Source organism: Megascapheus bottae, chromosome 3 (genome assembly GCF_031878675.1).
Source record: "Megascapheus bottae isolate mThoBot1 chromosome 3, mThoBot2.hap1, whole genome shotgun sequence".
In the NCBI taxonomy this organism is placed as follows: domain Eukaryota; kingdom Metazoa; phylum Chordata; class Mammalia; order Rodentia; family Geomyidae; genus Megascapheus; species Megascapheus bottae.
The window spans coordinates 8,532,770-8,538,797 of record NC_143511.1 but is presented as its reverse complement, the minus strand read 5'-3'; positions in this window follow the sequence as shown (position 1 = coordinate 8,538,797).

The following is a 6,028-nucleotide window of genomic DNA, read 5'->3' as shown; positions in this document are numbered from 1 at the left end:
AGTCCTGGTCTATCCATATCAAGGGCTCAAGGTGGTATCCCTACTGTGTGACCCCACAGTGTGCAGTAGGAATCTGACCCCTAAACCTCAGAGAAGATACCCACACTGAAGTGACAATCTCTGAAGGCTTTGATGCCAATATCTTCTAATATCATTCTGCTGGTCTTTTTCCTTTCAACTTTCTTTACCTACTCAGAAAAATCAGGTCATTAGATAGATGATGGAGGAAGTAAGGTGATTCCCAGTACTACCTCAGGGAGTTTGCAGAGTTGGGATTGGCCTGGTGGAAAGCTCTGAAGGACTGACAGACCTGAGGCTGGTCATGCAAATCATACGAAGTGATGAAATGAGAAGCCAGGTAGAGAAAAACTCTTCAGCTGAGCCCTGGTGGCTCCCGCCTATAATCCTAGCTACTCAGGAGGCTGAGATCTGAGGATAGAATGAAGCTCAGAGCTGCCCAAATTCAAGAGTCCATGTTAACTCTTATTTCCCGCTAACCAGCAAAAAAAAAAAAAGCTCTAAGTGGAGGTGTGGCTCCAGTGGTAAACACCAGGCTGAGAGGAGAAGACAAGTGAGAAGTGAGGCCATGAGTTCAAGTCTCAGTATTAGCCCCAGTTTATGGCCCCAGGAGAGAGAGGTAAATGGGATCATAAATACTAGCAGTGGAGAGAAGCATTGTGATTTTAGGTAAAAGTATCTGTTGGAAGGGGTGGAGAAGGTGCTCTAGATGACAGTGAAGCAGTGGGATAGAAAAAAGAGACCAAGTTAGGAAGAGATTTGACCCTTGGGAATGAAGCCCAGCTTTGTAATATGAGGACTCATTCCTATCTTCTTAAAGGAATTGTTCACAGCCTCACAAATTAAGTTTTACCTCTAGGTGTTTAGAAGGCAGCTAGGAGAGTGAAATCCCAGCAGTCGCCTTCTATGCACGCTTTACCTCCTTTTCTAGGCCAGGAGGAGTCCTCAAGCAATGACTCCACTCCAGAGCAGGTGCTCTAAGAGCAATTGAAAGTCTCTAGGGCTATGCTGGAGCTGTTGAACTTGCTGGAAACCCTATATCATAAGAGTAGACCAACCTTAAAAACTCCCTCCATTACCCATTTTAGAGCAACAGAAGTTACAGAGCCAGAGGAAAAAAGGAGTGGAGAAAGAGGAATCTGGATTGCATCACTTCTGATTCTTCCTCTTGGAAGATCAAGGTGATTCTGATCGATCAAGGAATGAGGATACAACTCACCTCTGGTGCCTGCTAGGGCTCCTTACTGGATGCAGAAAACAGGGTATTAACAACCGGTGTCTGTGGTCTTGGGGAAATACCAAGTCCTACTGATTACTTCTTCTATACCTTTGTGCAGTCATGAGACAGATGTGTTTATGAGGCTGATAACCAGCCCAGGATTGATTGCTTTCCTAAAGTCCCTAGTGATGTGATTGAGCTGTAGGAACTGCTGTACCACACAGTCAGTTAAAAGCACCCTGGGGAAGAGAGTGCTTATAATTATGTTATTTATCTTTGGATGCTGAGAATTGCCTGGTATTAGTGCTACTGGAGTGATCCGTTGACATCTCTGCAGAGTATATAGCTCTCCGAGCTGGGTGTATGTGGCATAGCATAGGTAAGGCTGCTATCAACCTGAAAAAGGAGCCTGCTTCTCTTCTTCCAAATCAGCATTTGGATTAAAGTTGTTTAATAATAAAACTTGTCTGTTCCCTATGCTCTTATTCTCTGCGATAAAGAAATGAGGTCTGATTGTTTCTGGATGTGCTGTGGCCATGAACTGAATTCTGTCCTGTTGGCATGTGTGATCCTGAAGAAAGTTTCTCTCCTCAGGTGGGCCTCAGTTCTAACTGTGAGCTAAGTAGCATGACCTTCTCTTTCAGAGTTACCCAGGATCTCTTGTTATTAGCCAGGGTCATGTTTGGTACCAACTCTAAGCTTTGGTTTCCTTTCAAATATTGAGTTCCTAGCTGGGCATTGGTGTCCTGTGCCTCTGTACTGCTCAGCCTGAGATTTGCAGTTTAAAGTCAGAGGAGAAAAGTCTTCTTATCTCCAATTTACCAGCACAATGCTAGAAGTGGAGATGTGGCTCACGTGGTAGAGTACCATCCTTTAGTGGAAAAAGCCAAGGAAGATCACGAGGCCCTTAGTTCAAGCCCCAGTACAGGCACAAAAGGTTAGCTGAGTTCTTGGATACTTAGGGGAAAGTGGGCCATAAACAGTGAGTACACATTTAATGCCTGTTGACTTGCTTGTTTCTCTCATTCCTTTATGAACTTTGACAATACATCAGTCCTGTGTCTATAACAGTTAGGTCTCCCAGCCTAAGGGAAGATTTCCAATTTGGCTACTTATTATTTGGCTTTGTCTAAGGTCCTTGTAAGTCTTTCTCTTATGGATTTAGCCTTTTCCATGGTCCTGGAATCCTCCTTTCCCACTCCCAAGTGGCTGTGCTTTCTAGACCCTAATGTTCTCACTGACATTTGGATATTCATGAAGAGAACCAGCCTAGTAAAGGCTGCATGTTAAATCAGGTTAATGTAAGGGGGTTGACAACATAATGAGATCTCTCTGCTTACAGGAACTAGAGGGAAAACAGCTGGAACTTCTCCTACTTCTTTAGCACTTACATTAGGGACAATGTCCAATGTTTGGGGCAAGCTTTTCAGAATAGAGATGAGGAACAAAGTAAAGTCTTTTCCAAATCTTCTGTATAAGCAGATGTGGCTAGTCAGGAACCCATCACCCGAAGGGCTCTATTTTCTTAATGAAGGAGCTCAGGTCTTAAATTCTAGGTCCCACAAATCATACTAGTAAAGAAAAAGTCATTCTGTGTTATTATTATTTTTTTTTGTCTTTTCAAGCTCTGAAAGAGAGCAGTGACACAAAGAGAAGAATAATAACCTCACTAGGTTATAGGCCTCACTAGGTGTAAAGGCCGTGATGATGAGATGAATGGAGTGTTTGTGTCCTGTGATCCCTGCTTTTCCATTTGAAAGTCTTTAATAGTGCCTAATAGAAATATTATTAAATGTAATAGTTATATTTCAGATACACTTATATATTTTATTTCATAATAAAGATAAACAATTTCTAATGGATAGTGTGGGGTTTTTGTCTGACCTTTGGCTTCCAGAGCTGAGGGGTTAGTTAATCATATGCTTATACCTTCTTTTTCAGTCCCCTTCCTTTCCCATAAGGAATTAGCATGGATGCCTTTAAAGCCTTGTATTTTGCTCCTAGGTCTAGCAACACAAGATTAGATAAAAGCCCCAAAATGTAACTGACCTTTTCTTTGCTTTAGCCATGGTAACTGAGTCAGTGTGTCTGTTCCTAATACAACATTTTTAAAATACCTAAAACATTTCTTTTATTTTATGCCATTAGTTGTTTCTAATAAGTGAAATTATATCTGATTCTACTCCTCATCCTTCGTACCAAGAATCTCTAGATAATAACCCTTTCCTTCTTTAATCATTATCTTATTTTTCCCTCTCAGAGGCATTTCAGTCAGAACAGATTATTTATGAGAGAAGTGTGTATATTTTAGATACATTACCTGAGCAAGTAGTCACCACCTACAAAAGAGGAGATAATTGTCAGTAATCTCTAATCACCTCCAGCCCCTGTAGCCTTCATTCTCTCATATCTGAGCTTGACCTTGGCTACTGAGCTCCAGAGATAGTACTCTATGTCTTTCCTCTTTGCAGCAAGGAAAAATATAAAACAAAACAAAAAAGTGAAACAAAAGTATTCTATCGATGTAAATTTGCAATAGCAAAGTGGACAGGATCTGGAAGACGAAGCAGCAGAGAGGTCATGATTGCTTAAGATGAACAACCAACTATCATTCAAGGAGGGCTCAGTTGTTGGAAGCATCTAGCATACAGTTGCCAGGGTAACCAGGCATTGAAGCTCAAAGGCAAACAAAACATTCCCCAACACATAGACATTTACTGACATTCAGAGTAAGTAGATCCAGCCATAAACGCACAATTGCATTCACAAACACTGAGGTCTATGCAGACGTGTATTCATCCTATCTTGCTACACACATGTAGAGTTTCAAAGCACATCATTACAGAACAATCCTGTTTATCAGAGCGGGGAAATAAAGTCCAGGAGAGGAGAGTCATTTTCAGAGCTTCCTCACTCCAACCCCAGCCCCAATGCAACTGTCACCCAAGCAGCATTCTGCAATTAGCGGCTGAGGAAGGAAGCATACCTTCTCCAAAGCCCTCTCTCCTGACAGGCATCCTTGGCGTTCAAGCCTCCTGTACCTCATTCGTTCTTCTGAATTTCTGACTATAACCCAGAGCCCCTGGGCCTCATGTCTTCAAGGCATCCTAGTTGTCTCCAAACAAGAAGATCCGTGATCATATTTGTATCTGTGAATGTTTATTGATCAGGTTTGTGTTCTAGAGAATGTACTATAAACACATAGACATGTGTTTCAGCCATGAAAGGCAGAAATTACTATGTTCTTGTGTATGTCTGTCTGTTTTTTTTCTGGGGCTTGAACTGTAGGCCTGGATGCTTTCCCCTAGTCTTGTTGTTCAAGGCTAGTGCTCTATCACTAGTGGAGCCACAGCTCAACTTTGTGACTTTCTGCTGGTTAATTGGAGATAGGACTCTCCTGAACTTTCCTGCCTGCACTGGCCTTGACCCACAGTTCTCGGATCTCAGCTTTCTGAGAAGTCAGGATTCCAGCATCTGGAAGAAATTACTATTTTAAAGTTAAAGGAAACTCAAAGAGGCCTGGCCCTAGATTCATTGAGAGATAATGCTTTCATTCCCATCCTGTCCTCTACTGGACTCTGTAACTCCTTTATTCCCGTGGCCTCAGGGCATATCGGTGAGTGTGATTATTAATCATTAATATTTTGTTTCAGTACTGAGTCTTGAACTCAGAACCTTGTGATCTTGCTTAATTTTTTCTTTAAAGGCTGACACCTATTTTTTGTGCCACATGTATACACCCTGCTTTTTGCTGATCAACTGGAGATGAGTCTCACAGATTTATCTTTCAGGGTGGGCCTTGAACTATGATCCTTGGTTTTTAGCCTCCTGAGTAGCTAGGATTACAGGCATGATACTAAGCTGGTTGTTCCTCTTTATTGGCCACATATTTTGACTGAAAATCTCCGGGAGATTAGTAAAGCATGCTGTTGGGTGTGTCTCTGAAAGAATTTCTAAGGAGGATTAATTAACAAGAGTGGGGAGGGGAGGTAGAAATTGCCCTGGATATGGGTAGTACCAATCTTACCAGCTGGGAACCTGGTTGGAATACAGGAGGAAAAAATTTTAAAAAAATCAGGCATTTCCTCTCTGCTTCCTGTTTCATTCTACCAGCTCTCTCTAACATGATGGAATGAAACCTCTGAAGGTATGGGTGAAAATAAGCCCTTCTTCCTTTTCTTCTGTCAGCTATTTTGTCACAGAGATGAAAAGTCTAACAAAGAGAATTAATACCAGAGAAATCTGGATCATGGCTTTGCTTACCTGACCAGGTAGCTCACAAGCCTTAGAAACTACTTAGTGAGAAGACTTTGGAAACGTTGGCTGATGAGGGATGGAGAGGCCCTGCAATGCTATAAGCAGCACTTGCAGGAGGTGGGGGGGATGGGAGGAGCTCAGACCAGAATGCCAATAGTCACGAAGAAGGTAAAGTCTGCTCAGGAGGCTTCAGATGGAAATGAGGGCCCTGCTTCAAATCAGACTACAAGCCATTCATGCTATTTGCTGGCAAGAAAGTTGTGCGTTTATCCTTGTGAGACTGTGGAGGACTAAACTTAAAAAATAGTGATGAACCATTGAATCTGTTGAAAGATTTCAGTTAGCTCAACATTTCAGCTTTTGCATAGATGTTTTTAGGCTCCTTTAGGCAGGTTTATAATGAGAATTCTGAGCAGAAAGCAATGCAGGAGGATTTTCTAAGCTTTCAGTTTATCCAGAAATGACATGTGAGTAGCCAGGTGTGGGTAAGCTGCTTGTAATCCCAGCTGCTCAGGAGGATGAGATCAGAAGACT